Raw genomic sequence first — 19670 nt, 5'->3', positions numbered from 1 at the left:
GGAGTGATCCATAGTTTCAGGCTTCACTACACCTATGTCAGTCTGAGTATAGGCTGAGACCACTACAGCCTTGCCAACCTTTTCAGGGGGGCACTCAGTTTGTGTTTGAGCTGTGACTGTCACAGCTCTGCCAGTCTCTACAGGGAAGTCTGTCTGTGCCTGGGCTGTGGCTACCACTGCCCTTCCAACCTTTCCAGGGAGGAAATCTATTTGGACAGGGGTTGTGAATGGCACAACCCCACTACCCTTTTGTGAAAGGCCTACCATTTTAGAATGGGTGTCTTGTTCAACTCCAGCCCAAGCTGAGAGTTCTAAGTCATTCCCCAGTAAGCAGTCTACAGGTAAGGTTGGGGACACTGCCACCCTTTTAGGGCCAGTGACACCTCCCCAGCTGAGACATACCTCTGCCATGGGATGACTGTTCTGTTTGCCATCAATGTTGGTCACCTGGTAGGAGAAACCAGGCAAAAGCTGCTCAGAGGGAACTAGCCAATGGGCCACCATTGTGATGCTAGCTCCAGTGTCTCTGTAGGCCTCAGCTTTTGTACCATTGATGTAGGGTTCCTGTCTGTACCTACCCAAAGTGTTGGGACAGGCAGTGAAGTTGGCAAACCCCATGCCACCATCACAGACAAGAGTATCTGCTGCAGGGGAATTGGCTAAGCCAGGGTCCCCCTGTGTTCCCCAAGTAAACCCACCCAAATTTTTGGGGGCACTCCCACCACCTGGGGGATTACTGCTGACAGTAATAGGTGGTGTGATAGGAGTAATTGGAGCAACAGTTTTGTTTGTAGCCCTTGGGCAACTGCTGTCAGTTTTCCAATGCCCAGGAGTTTTACACTCATGGCAGTAAGGCTTTTTACCTGTGGTAGAGGAGGGAGCCTGGGACCCACCACCCTGTGTGGAGTTTTGGGGCCCTGAGGAAGATTTCTCTTTTGCTTTATCCCCACCCTTCTCTTGAGGTTTGGTGGTATCTTTCCTTTGGTCACCACCCTGATTCTTAGGCCTGATCCTGGTCCTGACCCATTTATCTGCCCTCTTTCCCAATTCTTGGGGAGAGGTCAAATCTGAGTCTACCAGGTGTTGATGGAGGAGCTGGTTTTGACAGTTACTTAAAATCTGTTCTCTCATCATCAAATTGTACAATCCTGTATAATCAGATACCTTACTTCCCAGCAACCAACCCTCCAAAGCCTTAGTGGCACATTCAACATATTCAGACCAGTCCTGAGTCTGTGTCTTTTGGGTGTCTCTGAACATTAACCTGTACTGTTCAGTGGTTAAGCCTAACCCATCAACTAGGACACTCTTCAGGACTCTGTAGTTTCTGACATCCTCCTCCCTAACAGTGAGGAGTCGGTCTCTGCCTCTTCCTTCAAAGGAGAGCCAGAGGATTGCTGCCCACTGGTCTTCAGGAACCTGCTGTACTTTGCAGGCTCTCTCAAGAGCAGTTATCCATTTGTGGATGTCATCCCCACTTTTGTAGGGGGGCACAACCTTAGACAGGTTCCTATTATCAAAGACCCTATCTTTGTCCTTAGGGACAATGCTGCCACCAGTGGGTATAGACCCACTCTCTCTAGGTTGCCTAGCCTTCCTCAGTTTTTCTTCCATCAGGGCTACTTCTAGCTCCTGCTTCCTGATCCTCAGCTGGGCTTCCTGCATTCTGGCCTCATGTTCCCTCCTCTGAGGGGTGGTCATCCTTTTCCTGGAGTGACCTTGAGAGCCTCTAGAGCCATGAGAAGCATTGGAGTCACCTGAGCGATTCCTTTGCCTCCCAAGCCCTGTGTTAAGTCCACTGGGGAGATCCAATGGTGTAAACCCATTGTCAGTCCCCAATAGCCTTAGTTTAGCTGGGCCAAGTATAACACTTGGCACTGGGCTAGTTCTCCCTTCATCCTCACCACTTTCTGTATCCCCATCACTTTCCTCCTCTGTAGTATGGTGCTCATCTAAGGGATGGCTATTGGAAGGGGGTACCTCTGTGGCATCTTCAGAAGGGGGGCCTCCTGTTCCTGACCCTAAGGGGGCTAACTGGGAAGCTTTCCTGAGTTCTCTCTGATTCTCATCATTTTGTAAGAGTTCTCTGAGCTCAGCAGAGGTAGGGTTCTTGGGCTGTTTAAGGCCTCTAAGAGTTGCCAAATGCCTGAGCTCATTCTGATTAAGGGTAGCAAAGCTGGATGGTGCCCTCTGGGGGTCACTCTCAACAGAGATGGGTACAGTGGACCCCTCTGCCCCGGCCATTGCTCTTAAGTGTGGGTGGATGTGTTGCAATCTACCTACACTTGGGTTTGCCTACTAAACCTATCTAGCAGTTGTAGTCAGGGTGTGCTACTCCCTTTGCTCTACAACAACTAAGTTCAGTAGAACTTATGTATATCTAATCTTGTTTTATATGTACCTACAGGTACCTATGTGATCTTTCAATTGGTAACCAAGAGATTACAATGGTAAAACACAGCAAGCTCAAATCCAACCGCTGCTCACCAATGTGAGAAGTTGGCCTGGTATATGATGCTCACTAGTTAAAGTGATCACCTTGTACCATGCCAAGCAACCCTTATGGTGTGGTTGTAAGTCAACCTTTTCGGACTAGCTGCCCTAGTGGTAGCGTAGGCTAAGCAGTCTTTGAGGCTAAACTCGTGATGCGTGTTAAGCCAGCTGTTTTACCAAATGCAATCCCCTTTTATACCAATGAAAGGACACCACACAGATATATATTCAAAATATATATGTATTTATTTCTCAAAGTAACCCCTAGTCTCTTTATGAGCACAGGAGCACAAATCGTCAAACAAGATTACAGTAGAATACCCAGAAGTTGCACTTTATATGGATAGGCCCTGGTGGCCACTCGAACCATATACTAAAATAGTGGTATAAGTACCACGAACAGAAAAGGGAAAAGGCCTAGGGCCTCTAGAATCGCTGGGCCTACAAGGAGCTAACGTCAGTTAGTGACCAGGAGGTCCACGGGTGGCGTGTGCAGAGCAAATAGTCACACGCGTGCTCCCATAGGTTTCAATGGGAGCGTAAAAAGTATAAAGTTACTGCAAAGGAGATCTTCCGGGTTGACTAGGAACTTAAGATTTGGAACACAGGCACTAGAGATGTATTACTACACTTGGGCACCGGAGTACCAGCTTTACCTCACCCACAGGAAGCGGGTGCATAGGCCTCAAAGTGCGTCGGGTTTCTTCTATCTGTTCCGTTGAGCCTGGGACAAAGATGCTGCAGGCGGTCGGTCCGGGAGAGATGCGGTGGATCCAAGGGTGGATCGGAGTTGCAGAAGACCTGAAAGCAGAGGGGACAGTGTTCACAGTCACTAGCCAGTGACCGGCGTGGCACCAGGTAGGTACCAGGCGATGTCGGGTGCAAACAGGTGATGAGGGGTAGCTTGTCTCCGCAGCCACGTGGTCCCTGAAGGTCGACGACGTCCAGGAGTCGGCTCACGAGCTGTCCCACGCAGGCTCTCGCTGTCGGCGGTGTCGGCGACTTGGTCGAAGCAAACAAGCCTTGGCAAAAGCAATTGTAGGAGGATTCGGAAATCAGCTGTTGGTTCTGACCAGCAAGGTCAGAGGGATTGCTCCTTTGGAGAGGAGCAAGGGCCAGTCTGGAGCAACCAGACCAGCGGTGTTTTTCGTAGAGTTCGTCGCCAAGATGGCCACTAGCCAGCGGGCCAGCAACCGGTTAGGCGCGTCGAGTGGCAAAATGCAGAAGGGCCCCACGCAGATCGTGGAGATGCTGGAGGGCTCACCTTTGGTGCAAATGCTGCTCGAGAGTTGGGCTTCTCAGATCCCAAAGCACAACTTGGAGGGAGCCTCGGTTGTTGCACTTGTCAGCTTGTCGTAGTCGATCCAAGATGGCTGGCTCCACGTGTCTCGGTGCCTCCACGGGTCTCCTCTTTTCAGGGACTGTGGATCGGGCGGTGAGAGGTCTGGAGGTCCAGGTCTTGTCAGTCTCTGGGCTCGGTCTCCGGCGGGAGGCGGCGGCAAAGCAGACGTTGATTCGCTGGATGGTGCTTGCGTTAGCAAGGTGGTCACTCCCTGACCACAGGGGAGATTGGCTTCAGTCCTCTGTGCGGCAGAGCGTCGAAGTTCCCGTCTTCTTCTTAGTGTTAAGTTGATTCCAGGATGTCTGAAGTCTTAGGACACAGCTCCTACCTTTAAGCGGATTCTAGGGGCCGGACTACCTGCTAGGTCCCTCCCTAAGGGTGGGACCAGGAAGGGGGGTGGTTACACCCCCAATCCTTTGTCCAGCTCGCCCCAGGCCCGGGACTGGTGTGCCCCAGGACCGGTTTGAACTGGCATATGCCCCGAGGCTCCTTGTGAGCCACAGGCATGTCTGGTTTCTTTCAAGCCCTACCTGACCAATACACAAAATCCTGTCTGGGGTGGTGCACGCACCTCCCCTGGCAGGAAACCCTTTGTCCACACCTCCCAAGCTGGAAGGACTCCCAGCAGCAGGAGGGCAGACTTGTGTCTGTGGTGGCAGCATCCATTTTGTGGAGCTGAGGCTATGTCTGATTTTACCCGGGTTTCAGGCACTGTACATGTCGTGTCCCTCTAGAAGGGTGGAATGCTAACCCCGTCGCCAGAATTGGCGAGGGGTTAGTATTCCAATTCGTATGACACCTTACTCGACATGTTTTGATAAAGCCAAACCAAAGATAGCATTTAACCGCGAGGTTCATAATGCACTTAAGAGTATATGGTATGACGATATCTGGAAACAGTAGAAGGAAGTTGTTCCGACCACTGCAGACAGGCTCAGCTCATGCCAGAGCACCATCTCACATGGAACCAAGCACTCTGCCTTCAGGATTGTTAAGGCCTGCCATAGGAGTGACTTATAGGTTACCAGGTGTCCCATTTAAGGTTAGGTATAGGTATACTACACCTAAGTAAGAGGTGATTACACCAACTTACCCCAGCTGAGTGATCAGCCAGTTGTGTCAGATTGTTAGGCCAAGCCTGGGGTGGCATAATACATGCTTCAGCCCTTGGCAGGCCTTGGGTACACCAATGCCCTGGGTACCTAGTGTACACTGGTACAGGGGCTGACAGGGTGATCCAACCAATTGGGTATGTACCTAGGGTACATGGAGTCCATTTTAAAGAGAGAACAGCCAGGCTGAGATCCTGAATAGCAGGATCTCAGGCCAAATAAGTCGAAAAACCAGCTAGACACTAGGCAAAAATTTGGGGGTAACCATAGTCAGATATCCACCTTCCTACAGATACAATAGATTAAAAAGCAACAATGAATAAAATTGATTTGAAAAACATTTTATAAGAGTGCAATTGGGGATGTCCTACCGCCCATGGAGCAACGCAAACTATTCATCTTAAAACAAGAGCCATCGACCTATAGTTCTCCTTGGGGGTCAGATAAGGGAACACCAGTCAGGTCTACCCATCCCTTGTTCTCTTCCTCCATCCGAAAAATACAATGATGTATATCAATTTCCTCACTCTCAGAAGGGAGGGGTAGCAATGTGGCTGGGTTTAGAGTGGCACATCTTTTAATCGTGACGTGGTGCAAAGAGGGTCAGTTCATAACCGGTCAGACGTGCACTGGTGAGGTGCTGTGTCTTTGATTTGCTCAAAAGGGTATCCACAGCATGGGGCACCATGACTGTGAGGTCAGTATCAAGTACGAGCCCAGCCGATTGCCTTATAGAGATGGCCACTGCCGTGACTGTTCTTAGACAACTCGGTAGGGCTCTTGCGACAGGGTCAAGATTGCAGAAAAATAAGCACACGGCCGTTGCTTACCTCCAAAGGCCTCTGTTAAGACAGAAAGCGCACAACTGGCTGTCTCGTGTACGTACAGCACAAACAACTTCATATAGTGAGGTGTACCAAGCACAGGTGCAGAGCAAAGCGCAACTTTTAATTGCTCAAACGTCTGCTGACATTTAGGCATCCCAGGCAGGGGTTCATGCATATCTTTAGTGATTAGTGCGAGCAGGGGTTTTGTTAAACACGAATAATTAGGGATCCATTGTCGACATTAGGAACTAATGCCAATAAAAGCGTGCACATCCCTCTGAGTTTTAGGGATAGGAATTTTAACTATGGTGCTGATGTGCTCAGGGGTCAATCTCCTACCCTCCTTCGACAGTAGGTGACCTAAATAGGTGACCTCCTGTTGACAATATTGAAATTTAGAAAGGGACACTTTATGTCCATGGTGAGCCAAATGCAGCAACAACTTAACCGTACTCCTTTGCATCCCTTTTTAGTGTCAGAAGCAATGAGGATATCATCCACATATTGGAGCAATACATTACCTGAGGGAAGCGTGAGGGAGTCCTATTGAGCTTTCAAGTCTTGGCTATATATACTAGGGCTCTCAGTGTAGCCCTGAGTAGCTCGACAGAATCTAAAGCTTCTGCCAGCGAGGGTAAAACCGAACAAGTGCCTACTGTCAGGATGGATCGGGATACTAAAAAATGCATTTTTCAGCTCAATGACAGAAAAGTATTTAGCAGAGGAAGAAATCATTGTCAGAAGGGCAATAATGTCAGGGATCACCGGGAACTGAGGAACCACTATTTTATTAACTGCGCGCAAATCATTCACAAAACAATAAACATCTAGGTGATCATCAGAGGAGCCTGAAGGTGCCCTCTTAAGAATGGGAAGAATAGGGCTATTACACACATTTGCAGTCATCTCTTCAACAACCCCCGACTCAATCAGGTCCTGTAAAATCCGCAACAAAGCTCGATCCCCTGCTTGTGGTATTTTATACCGGGGAATACGAGGCAAAATGGCATGGCCTTTAACTTTAATGGAAACTGGGGGAATATGCAATAGTCCTACATCGTGTCACCTGTTGCCCACAACGTGGGCGGCACATTCTTTAATTCAGCAGGGAGGGGTGCATCTTTGGATAGACACTGCTTAGAGTTGACCACATTCTGACCCATTGTCATGTAAACACCTTCCGTAGAACAATAAATTGTCGCATGCAACTTCTTTAATAAATCTAAACCCTTTAAATTTTCTCCACAATTTGATGTTAACAAGAATGGTGAATCTACAGTAAAAGGACCTATAGTCAATATAAAAGGTATGGAAATGGGGCTTACAACCGGTACATCCTACCGAAACATTATTATGGCCAGACAGAGCTGCCCCGGAGACCAGAGACCGGGAGATAGAGCTATTCACAGCACCTGTATCCACCAGACATTCCTTAGCTGAGCCATGCAAATCTGCAGTACTATAAGGACCGCGCTGATCTACAGGTATCTGAACTGGTCCCTCACTCTGTCCCTGGCTGTCCTAGCTGTGAGATATTCCTGTCACCTCATCCAGATCATAGTCATCGTGATAATACTGGCCACCCCTGTTGTCATCAAAGTGGTTACCATCCGAACGATCCTGTGAGGCGGCAGCATGCTGGACTCTGTCCTGCCCACCAGCTCCAGGACCCCGTCCACTAGAACCTCGCCCTCTAGGGGCCGCGACTTTCTGTCTATGCCAGTGCCCCTCCTTACAATACGCACACTGATTCGGCCCTACAGGCGTAGTATTTTGTCTGGTCCGAGGCATCTGGCATGCTGTACCACTACATCCTCTACCATTCCCCCGAGAAGCCTGCTGCAATAACACCTCCGTCTTCAACTCTTTGTGCTTTTTCTTCACCGTCTCCTTCTCATTTTCCCTATGTTCATAATACTGTGCCATATTCAATATTGCAGAAGGGGAGGAGGTAGTCCAAGTGCTCTCCGAAGCCTGCAACCGAGTCGCGATCTCAGGAAGCAGGTTTGTAACAAATCTGTTAACGAACAATCGGACACCTCCCTCCAGGACCAGTGCTGTCTGCTAAAATCCAAAAACACACCTTCAAATCGATTGAAAAAATCAGACACATTTTCATCTTTCTTCTGACGACATGCCGCTAACTTGTCTCAATCTACCCTTTGTGGTGGAATAAGAGAATGCATATAAGAAATAATTTGGCCAGTATCTCGGCCTTGGCTTCTCACCAGCCTTCCTCTCCTGGTCCCACGCCTTAATCTGATCCCAGGTACCACTCAATTCTGCATCGTTGTCCTGTGTGTGTGCCTGCCTCCAAATATCAACAGGTACCAGTAAACCAAAGAACATTTCATTATCTGCAAGCATCAGCACTGTTGATGAAGCGGCCTCTGTCAATTCCTTATAATATGCAGTAGGATTTTTGCTAGAGTCAGGTAACTGAGTTTTAAGGGACAAACCCTCACTTCTTTTCCATGGAGTATAAACCCACTGCTCTTGGAAACGGGCCTCTACCCTCGGCCTAACAACAGTAATCTGCTGATCTTGCAGGTCCGGTAGTTCAGGGTGGTATATGTGATGGACCTCCCTCATCGGAAACTGGGATACTGTCTTCAGGCTCTTCTCAAACAGCCTACCTCGATAAGCAACTAGCGTTGCAACATTACCAAAAACCTCACAAGGTGCCATACCAGCAGCGTACACATTGTCCCTAATATCATAAATAATCTGGGGCACAACATCATTGAAACACTGTTCCCACAGGCCAATCAAAGTGGCCGACATGTGCTTAAGGGCAGGCTGCTACACAAACGGCTCATAATCTTTCATCACACTCCACACTGTAAATGGGGTGACGAGCCCACTGAGCGGCCTGATTGGCTACCACCTTCTCTTCATCGCCCACATCAGATTGCATCAATATCCGCCCAGTCGCTCCCTAGCTAAAGCCCAGTCTCCTTCCCCTAATCCACATACAGGCATTCCGCTACTCAGTACAGTCGGGGAATGAAGGAAAAGAGAAGGCGCTGCATCAGAAGGAACAGGCATCAAAGTCGCTAGAGGCTGTGTCGTGGGTGTGAGGGCAATAGATGAGGCCAAAGAAAGAGCAGGAGGTGCGGTAGCCAAAGCAACTGAATCAATAACAGAAGAAACAGAAACAGCAGAGACAGAAGGAATGGACGACTGAGGCTGTGGGACAGCAGGATATATTTTCTGTGCAGCGTATGGGGGTGGAGGTCGAGTATCTAATAATTCCTCCACAAATGTATCATTGTCTTCTCGGGCAACATAAGACTTTCCACATTACAACCGAAATCTCCTATCAGCATACTCTATTACCTTTTCTGTTTTCTCTCTATCATATGCTACAGCTTTCTGAGTCACTGTCTGCATTCTTCCCTTCCCGGCCTCTTTCTCTGCTTTCATTCGTCTTTTTTACCTTCCTTTTGCCATGTTCTAAGGGAATCAAACATTGACTGCCTATTTCTTTTTGCAAAATTTTTTCCTGAAGAAAATTATTTTTCTATTCATCAAAAGTGCCTGTCAATGGCCACTGCAACTCGGCATTGTCCCTGGTATATTTGTGCCATAACGTACTAAACATAATAGGGCCAAGGCCATGTTTGACATACATGTCAAAATTTGGGGTGCCTTCTGGTAGCGCTGTCTAACTTTCTTCCAATCGAGCATCAGTAAAACAACGACGACAGCCCAAACAAAAATGTTTGCTAAAACACAGCATCTTTCAAATGAAAGCAAGTTCACTATTGATGCCGAGCAGACCTCATCAAATACAAACCAAAGTGGTACCATGTTCACAAAGAACTCAAACACATTCAAGCTCTTGTCCAAAAACGATCCTCAGACCGTACCAAACACAAACCACAATGACACCATAGTCACAAAGAACCAAAGCAAACTCACCTGGTGCACACAGGCCAAACAAATGTATTCTCCACTGCCGACTCTTCAGACCAAATGGTCAAATCCAAGGGTTTCGCCGTTCAGGACCCAGCCGGTATGAACACTGGGCAAGGGACCGCCCAGTCAGACAGACGGGGTAGCTGCGAGTACCAGACTCTCTCGTGCAGGGATCCCCAGTCCACCCTTTCCGACACGCCCTGACCTCCTCACCCATCTGTGGGTGAGGAAGGGCCACACCCAATGGGGTCCCTGTTTGGTCACCAACTGAAGGAAGTGACCTGAATCGGGTCACCCCGGTCACTCACGACCACCTCTCAGCCTTTCAAACAAATGAAGAATCGGTCAGACAGTAGAGAATACAAACCAAAGTTATTTATTAGTCATACACTCGAGCGGAGTCCAGTCTGACCAACCTCCTTGGATTGCTGCAGAGGGTCTGACCCCGCCAACAAGGTAATACATATTATTCATTTCCGGTACCCCTAAGGACATGCCCGGACTGGAATTTTCCAGTTAGTAGGTGGTGAACGAAGGAGCCACAGAAGGATGAGCTGCAATCCTGAGACCGGGTACATGCTATCTCTGTTTCAAGGTTACTCTGCCCGTGCCTGCCTCTCTAAGGGTGGCTGATTCGAGCAGTTGCAGTCATGTACGCCGTTTCAAGAGGCTGTTTTTCCAGTGATTCAATTCACTCAACATACCGATCTACGCTGCGGTGTGATATGACGGAGTAATCAATCCCTCCCTTTTGTTTCGATTAATACACGTGCCTTTCACTCCCACCCGACTTTGGAGCCTTCTTGCCCTGATGCTAAGCTGACACTGATTAGATGTTCGTTCTTTAAACTGGTGCCCACCTTCCCCGTTCCACCATCCTCTTTGTCCTGAGGAAGACCCCACCCGTAAGGATTAAATCAACCTACTTTGGAAGAGGGGTCGAAACGTCGACATCTCACTATGCCAGTACCTTCAATAGTGCGTTGAGCACTGTGTACTTTTACTTGTATATGGTTATTTGGTGAAACATTCAATTCTGTCAATGAATGACTCTAATCCTGATTATTTGGCACGACAGTAACGTGCCCAGCAATTGATTTGTAATATTGTTGTGAATGTTTATATGTCACTTATCCTACTACCCTACCTAACTCGTCACTCCCTCCCCTTCCCCGTGGCACCCTGCACTTTTGTAAATAGTGTGATTTTTTCATACGCATTTATGTGCTTGCTCCAAGTGTGATTAAATAACACTTTGGTTCTGCCTTATTCGTTGCAACAGTTATTTTGTTGACCTTTTTCAATTTCACGTATTTTCTGGGACCATTTCTATTCCACTCTCTAAGGGTGGGAGCAGGCCTATTCTAAAGAGAAAGGGATGTAATGACAAAACAGTCTATACATTAGTGCAGTGAAGCTCTACCTTGGAGAAATAAAAAAAAACATTGAGGCTTCTTTCTGCTGAGGCAAACAGAATGAGACAGTAGCTTAGTTTCGGTCATGGTACAAAATAGGGGCTGAATACAAAATGGTGCCACGAATGCTAACTTCAATCGTACAATGCTAGGGGAAGTCGACCGAAAACATTTTTCATTCCAACAAACCTCTAATGTAGGAAAAGGTTTTAAGACTGCCCCTCTTTTTCATCATCCTTTATGGGGTGCCTTTGTTCACATTCAAGTACATTTTATTTAGATGCCTCAATGTTGTCTTATGTCTATTTCTTTGTTCTAGTGTAGATGTTATCTGGATTCATGGAAGCCTACCCATGTGCTCGAGCTGATGCTATCACCATTAACAAGAAACTGGTCCGAGACTTAATCCCGTGGTTTGGTATCCCTCTCCAGATCAGAAGTGACAAAGAAACGTATTTTCTGCCCCCTTTAGGAACTGTCTAAATCTTTAGGGGTGAAACATTGATTCCACAGGCTTACCACCCCGAACTGTCTGGCATAATTGAGCGATTTACCAAGTCTGAAAAACAATTTATCTAAGTTTTGCTTATAAATTGGGCTTAAGTCACCTTTGGTGCTGCAGTCAATTCGAGCCACCCCCAACCAGAAGACTAAACTGAGTGCTTATGAGATCATTGTAGGGCACCCCTTGCAACTTCTTACCAACCCACCAATGTCTCCAGCTTTGTTTAATTTTTACTTAATGATCATGTGCAAACAATTGTTTTGATGCCTCATCAGCCTCTGTTCCAATGTCAAAGCTGCTTTGCCGACCAACCCAACTGAGGCCTGCCATGATCTATGGTTCAGTTACTGGATCCTTGTGAAGATCCATTAGGAAGGTCCACACCTTGGTCCCGGTCGCCCGGTCCATACCAGATCCTGCTCAACAGGATCACAGCAGGCTGCCTGTCTGGATCTACACCTCACATTGCAAGTGACCACTGAGAGACACTGGACCTGCACCTCAAAACATTCCTGAGCCTACGGTCTAAAGATCTCCAACGCCGACTGTTCGAAGCAACACAGCACACGGATCCTGCTTCGGCCACAGCCAGCCACTGTTCACCTGTAACTAACCCTTCCAGTGCCTCTGCACCTACTGCTGCACTGCATCCACATCATCCAAATTAAGCCACACCTGTTGTCCACAGCTACAGCCTGCAGTGCTACTAGTGGGAAGCCTACACGCTACTTACTGCCTCAATGGGTCTGGCCATCCCTCTTAAATGTGAGCCTGCTTCATTGGCTGAGGGGGCTAGGCGATGGGCTTGAAGCTATCAGACACAATGAGTCTGCTACCCACCTCCGGGACCACACTCCATCTACACCAACAATACATTCCTGCCCTTTCTGGAGCAATATACTTCTTATTCACTGAGAATGCCTAATGACAATGATGAATGTGAAGACAGGGAATATGATTGATTATGGATCCTTGGAATTGTAGGGATCGGATATGGATTTGGAAGTGATCCATCTAAGGTCAATTAGAACATTGGAATGTTGGGAGCTCCATTGAAGACAATGGAGTGCTCCGGACTTCTAATGGCCGGTAGAAGCCCTGAGCACCAAATATTCCAAGGTTTGCCTTTGCTGACAGCTGTTGCTGTGAACAAAGGCCTCGCGGAGCCCGAGGGGATTCACCCCCCTCGGGCTCCGTGGGGCCTTTGTTTTACTATTTAGAACATTCTGCACTCTAAGGGCGGAATATTCTAATAACCTTATACCCCTCTGTAGCGGGCAATACCTGCCATTAAAGGCCCGCTCCCTTGCTAAAGGCCCTCCCCTTGGGTTTGGGCCTTTAATGCTGGAGCGGGCTATTAATGGCTGATAGGGTATAAGGTTATATTGAAATGCCTTAAGAATTGCACTAATACGTGATGTAAAAAAGAGGGGAAGTAAAATAATGATCCTACTAGCATGACCATAATATGTTTCCACAATGTTTTTCTGCTTATTCTAACAGATACCTAAAGGAAGTGCCTGTATTTTTTGGATCTTGGCCACAGAGATGAGAAACGGTTGGTTAGCTTGTTTACATTTGTTTCACAACTGAAGGTAATTTTTTTCCTTTCTTGTGATCTCAGTCTCCTGGCACCTTTATTTTCCCTTTGTTTAGTTATAACCAATTCTTTTCTACTCTACGCTTCCTCTTTTGTTTTTTTTCTGTGAAATCCATATTGAGTTTAGAAGATAGAGCAGTTAGTTCGTAGGAGTAAGATAAAGGAGTTTGTATGTTGGCTCTGATGCATCCAGTACAGAGGCTCTCTCCTATTGACCCTCTTCTATCTCCAAGACTCTCCAGCCTACCCTGCTGTCCTCGGTCGATAAGATTATCCTGATGCACTATTTTTTATTGAAAGGAGTAAATGGTAAGTGGGCAGGAACAACTGAAAGAAAGTGAAGTGGCCTTATATATCAACACAAGCATGCAGAGTACTTGACTCTCAACATCTATATTAACATTCCTAAGAAGCAATTTCCTGTCCCACTACTATCTGGCTTAGTAAGAGAGAGTTCTGGGCTAGGAGTAATACAGTCTCTCTCCAGATAACGCTATCCTGCTCATATGTACGGCTGAGTTCAGCAGCGGCATCAGGTTGCGCACAGGACGCAACATCACGGGCACTGGGGCAGTCTTAGGAAATAAAGTGGTTTAATAATGACTCTGGATCTTAGTGACAATTGCGTACTGTGGTGTAGAACCCACCCCTGTAAAGATGTAACACGAATATTAATGATGATGGTAACTTTGTGGTTATATAGCTCGTCATATCTCATAAGACACCCTTGGATCACCATGTCCAATGAAATGAAATGAAAAGACCATTTATTGAGCGCGATAGCTACCCTGAGGCGTCCCAGCGCTACGGACAATACGTGCAGGTAGTGGAGTTAAAGATTATTCAGACCTATTAAAAAGCAGGGTTTTTAGTTGTTTACGAAACAGCAGTAGGTTGGGCTCAGAGTGCAGGGGAAGGGGAAGGGGAAGGGGAGGGAGTTCCACAGTATGGCCGAGTTATAAGAGAAGGACCGGCCCCCACATCTGGTTCTCTTAATTCTGGGTACCGTGGCTAGGAAAGGAAAGGAAAGGAATGCCCTACTGTGGTGTTGGAACTACCAATGTACTAACGCAGTATGGTCACATTGGTCATAGTACTACTAACCGCCTACTGCGGTTGAGAATCCATCACTTTACCGCTGTACCAGGGCACCCTGGCTCGTAGTAGAAGTTCCCTACTACGGTGCAGCATCCATCAATGTATCCATGTGCCAGGATCCCTCGACCAGTGTGCTCCTCCTCCCACAGTGGTGAATGAACATCACTGCACTAATGTGTAGGGTATCCAGAATTTACACCCTCATCCCATACTAAAATACTGCATGCGTTGCTTTTCTAATTTATTAGGACTGCCTGGATCATTCTGTCCAACCGCCTCCTTCGACAGAGGATCTACTACCGTCCCTTTGTACTTTAACTCCTGGGATCATAGTACCAAACCCTTACTTTGGTGCAGGATGCATCTTTGCACTAAAGCCCTAGGACCGGCTGGACAACAGTATGCTTGTAAGTGGTGGTGAGTTAATGTCTATTAAGTGGTCAAGTGTCAGGAGCTTGAATAAGCATAAGGTGGAGATCTGTGTACAGGAATGCACCTTTGCTAGAGATCTGTGTTATGTCTGATTGTGTTGATTTTGCTGATGAAGTATTGATTAATGTAAGCAGATATTATTATTGGAGGAGGGATATACTAACGTGGTAGGCCCTACTAACTGACTGTATCCGATCCCAGTGGCGGTGCAATGACTATCGTTCTACTAATACTTGGTGATCCTGAGAATGATTGTGTTCCACGCCAGTTGTGGTGCAGAACTTTTCTCATATTAATGTACTTTGGCTCCCTGGATTATCATGTGAAATCACTGCTAGAAGTCATCGGTGAAGTGTTGTACCTGGACGTCTAGGTTGATCGCGTTTAATGTCTCTCGCTGTATGTTTTTTTTGTCGCCATTTTTAAATTGTCTTTTTTATGTTTTCATGAATTAATTTATTGCAGATTTCAAAATGTGGCCTTATTGACAGACTATAAAGTGAATTATGTCTTCTTTTACCCTACTCAGCTTAGATCTTTACGAGGGAGCTAGTTCTTTTTACGCCTAGATCTCTTTGGCTGCTTCAGCTTATACTAAATTTTACATATATGAATCCCCTCAGAGACTTCTCTGTGTTCCTGTATTTATTTGTTCTAGCACAAGTTGCATACAAGATTTTAAGTTGCCCTGCCTTGACTTCAGTGTACGACGTTCAGGATACCAGGGTTAAATATTGCACCATTTTCACTGGCCGAGACATTTTGTCTCTCCATCCTTCTGTGATTCTCACTTCTGCAATATTTTGTGCCTTGTCCTATTTTATGCAGTAGACAACAAAGTGATGGAAGTCTCCTCCACATGGGAATACAAGCAAACCATGATTCAAACTGCATCTTGATTAGGGTATGGTGGGAATTGGCATAGTGCCACTATGCAGAATTTTGGAAAAAATTTGTGGAAAATGAGCGCACGTCCTGAGGTCCGTGTGCCAAGGACAGGGGTCCCTTGTACCCCGGCAGGCTCCCCGATCTCCCTGGCCTGGCTGGGTTGAGAAGCAGGGACCGTCCCCGGGGCCTGGGTTTTGGTCAGGGCCTGGGGTTTGAGAGCCCCCGTCCTGCAGCCTGCCAAGTGTCCATCTGCCCGGGACAAGGGTCCCTGGTGCAGAACCCCGGAGACCTGCAAGGGCAGGCGGGAGCCCTACCGCTATGGCTCGGCTCGGAACGGGCAGATGGGAGTCCTTTCGGTCCCGGCCATCTGGTCGCACCAATCCCCTCGGCCATCTGGTCGCACGCAATGCTTTCCAATGGGACGACCAGATGGCCGGGCCGCCCTGTAAGTCCCGATGGGGGCTCATTCGCCTCCCCGATCCCAGCCAGGGCTCCTGGAGGTCAGGCACGTCCGGGCCTATGGTCCTGTGAGTCTCTCCGTGCGCACAGGTTCCCAGAAAGAGGGATAGCCTTCCTCCGGATTACTAGGGGCAGGGTATGCCGGGACAGCCCTCCCGGGCTGGCGGATCTCAGCCGGGGACCAGATGGGCTGGACCCGGGCGACACCTCCCCTCCGTCCGGGGGGCTCCCTCCTCCAGCCCACGGCATGGCAAAGTGCCCGGTACGGGCTCCATGGGTCCCGGGCAATCCTCCTCATGGCGTCTGGTTCCCAGAAGCGCCTGCGGGCCTCCCCATGCCTGAGGCCCAGCGTGGGGTCTCTGAGCCCCCTCAAACCCTGCAGCCCCGGGGCCCTGCAGCCCCGGAGCCCTGCAGCCCCGGAACCTGCAGTCCCTGAGCCCTGCAGTCCCCAAGCCCAGCAGCACCCGAGCCGTGCGTGGGCAGGCGGGAGCCCTAACGCGAAAGCTCGGGGCGGGCAGATGGGAGTCCTGGGCTCATTTGCCTCCCGGATCCGAGCCAGGGCTGCAGGAGGTCGGGCACGTTCGCGCCCAGGGTCCCCTGAGTCTCGTGGTGCGCATGGGTTCCCAGAAAGAGGGGTAGCTTTCCTCCGGATTAGAAGGGGCAGGGTATGCCGGGACACCCCTCCCGGGCTGGCGGTTCTTTGCCGGGGACCAGATGGGCTATGCCCGGGACACCTCCCAGGCGTCCAGGGCCCCCTCCTCCGGCCCGCGGCGTGGCAATGTGCCTGGGACGGGCTCCATGGGTCCCGGGCAGTCCTCCCCCCGTCGTGCGGGCCCCGAGAGCTCCTGCTAGCCTCCCCGTGCCTGAGGCCCCGCCGGGGTCTCCAAGCCCCCGAGCCCTGCTAGGGCAGGCAGGAGCCCTACCGGGAAGGCTCGGCTCGGGGCAGGCGGATGGGAATCCTTTCGGTCCCGGCCATCTGGTCGCACCTTTCCCCTCGGCCATCTGGTCACACGCAATGCTTTCCAATGGGGCGGCCAGATGGCCGGGCTGCCCTGGAAGTCCCGATGGGGGCCCATTCGCCTACCCGATCCCAGCCAGGGCTCCAGGAGGTTTGGCGCCTCTGCGCCCTGGGTCCCCTCCGTCACTCAGTGCGCACGGATGCCCAGAAAGAGGGGTGGCTTTCCTCCGGATTACTAAGGGCAGGGTATGCCGGAACACCCCTCCCGGGCTGGCAGTTCTCTGCCGGGGACCAGACGGGCCATGCCCGGGCAACACCTCCCAGGTGTCCGGGGCTCCCTCCTCCGGCCCGCGGCATGGCAAAGTGCCCGGGACAGGCTCCATGGGTCCCGGGCAGTCCTCCCCCGGGCGTCCGCTCCCCAAGAGAGCTCCGGTGGTCCTCCCCGTGCCTGAGGCCCAGCCATGGTGTTCGAGCCCCTGGGAAGCGGAGCCCCCGAGCCCTGCGTGGGCAAGCGAGAGCCCTACGGCGAAGGATCGGGGTGGGCAGATGGGAGTCTTTTTGGTCCCGGACATCTGGGCGCACCTTTCCCCACGGCCATCTGGTCGCTCGCAATGATTTCCAATGGGGCGACCAGATGGCCGGGCCGCCCGGAAGTCCCGATGAGGGCTCATTTGCCTCCCTGATCCCAGCGAGGGCTCCAGGAGGTCGGGCGCGTCCGCGCCTAGGGTCCCCTCAGTCTTGCGGTGCGCACAGGTTACCAGAAAGGGGGGTAGCCTTCCTCCGGATTACTAGGGACATGGTACTCTGGGACCCCTCTCAGTCTAGCGGTCCTTGGCCGGCAGCTGGACGGACCAGGATGCCGCCCCAGCCCTGGGACCCTCCCTAGGCCTGCTGCATGGCAGGCTACCCTGGATGGGGTCCGGCGGGCCCGGGAAGCCTCTCCCTGCTGGGCTGGGTCCAGGGGCCCCAGGGAGGGCAGCCTCCCACCCCAGGCTCTGTCCTTGGTCCTGCTGTGTGTCAGGGTGCCCGAACGAGGTCCCGCAGGCCCGGGGTGGCTTCCCCTTCACCTCTGGTCCCGGGAACCCCGGCTGGGTCCAGGGGCCTGCCGGGCCCCGTCTCGGGTTTTCCAGCCCTGGGCCCCGTCCCCCGGTCTGCTGCCCTGCCAAAGGCCCGGGACGGGGTTCCCTCGTGCCCAGGGAGCCTCCCCTTGCTCGGCTGGGTTCAGGGGCTCCCTGTGGCCCCGGCTCGGGTTTTCCAGCCCTGGGCCCCGTCCCCCGGCCTGCCGGCCCACCAAAGGCCTGGGACGGAGTTCTGGCGTGCCCGGGGAGCCTCCCCCTGCTCGGCTGGGTTCAGTGGCTCCCAGGGGCCCTGAGGAGGGCGGCCTCCCCTCCCCGTGCTCCGTCCTTGGACCTGCCGTGTGGCAGGGTGCTCGGGACGGGGTCCGGTGGGCCGGGGAGTCTTCCCCTGCGCCTCTGGGCATAGGAGCCCTGGCTGGGTCCAGGGGCCCCACCGGGCCCCAGGTCAGGTGCTCCGGCCCTGGGCCCCATCCCCCGGCCTGCCACTGTGCCAAAGGCCTGGGACGTGGTTCCGTTGTGCCTGGGGAGCCTCCACTCGCTTGGCTGGGTTCAAGAGCTCCGGTCGGGGTCCCTGAGGGCCCCGGGGAGGGTGGCCTCCCCACCCCGGGCTCCTTCCTGCCACGTGGCAGAGTGCCCGGGATGGGGTCCGAGTCGGGTGCACCGGCCCTGGGCCCTGTCCCCCAGCCTGCCGCACTGCCAAAGGCCCAGGACGGGGTTCCATTGTGCCTGGGGAGCCTCCCCTTGCTTGGCTGGGTTCAGGAGCTCCGGCCGGGCCCCTGAGGGCCCCGGGGAGGGCAGCCTCCCCACCCCGGGCTCCGTCCTTGGTCCAGCCACGTGGCAGGGTGCCTGGGATAGGGTCCGGAGGGCCCGGGGAGTTGTCCCCTGCGCCTCTCGGCCTGGGAGCCCCTGCTGGGTCCAGGGGCTCCGTCGGTCCCCGGGTCGGGTTCTCCGGCCCATGGCCCCGTCCCCCGGCCTGCTGCTCCACCAAGGGCCCAGGACAGGGGTCCGTTGGTCCTGTGCAGGCCTCCCCAGCTTGTCAAGGTGTCTGCGGGTCCCGGGCCGGAGGGCCCGTCCGGTCCCCCTTGCAGCCTCCACGGCTGGGGCCCAGCTGGGGCCCTGGGCCTCCAGTCCCCCATGCCGCGGTGCCTGCTCACTCTTTTGTTGGGGCACAGAGCAACCAGATGGCTTCCCTTTCGTGCCGGGCCACCTGGTCGCACCTTTCCCCTCTGCTATCTGGTCGCACCTATCCCCTCGGCCACCTGGTCGCACGCAATGCTTTCCTATGGGGTGACCAGCTGGCCGGGCTTCCCTGGAAGTCCTGATGAGGGCTCATTTGCCTCCCCGATCCCAGCGAGGGCTCCAGGAGGTGGGGTACTTTCGCGCCTTGGGTCCCCTCTGTCACCTCGTGTGCACGGATTACATGAAAGGGGGTAATTTTCCTCCGGATTACTAGGGAGAGGGTCAATCAGACCTCTGTGAGGTCCGGCGATTCTGAAACAGGGGAAGGCAGTACCCGGGCCAGCCCCCTGGGGCCCCCAGGAGCC

At 51.6% G+C, this 19670-nt stretch overlaps 1 long non-coding RNA gene across 1 annotated transcript in view; it reads left to right on the top strand.

Moving 5' to 3' along the window:
- Nucleotides 1-19670, top strand: part of LOC146832891 (uncharacterized) — a 311812-nt gene that overhangs the window by 4341 nt on the left and 287801 nt on the right. Inside the window, exon 2 of the long non-coding RNA XR_014960469.1 lies at nucleotides 13119-13210. This is a non-coding gene — a long non-coding RNA (uncharacterized LOC146832891). The remainder of the gene's footprint in view (nucleotides 1-13118; nucleotides 13211-19670) is intronic.

Source organism: Triturus cristatus, chromosome 4_2 (genome assembly GCF_964204655.1).
Source record: "Triturus cristatus chromosome 4_2, aTriCri1.1, whole genome shotgun sequence".
Lineage (NCBI taxonomy): Eukaryota > Metazoa > Chordata > Amphibia > Caudata > Salamandridae > Triturus > Triturus cristatus.
Note: the sequence above shows the minus strand (reverse complement) of the source record. Positions and strands in the feature narration are given on the sequence as shown.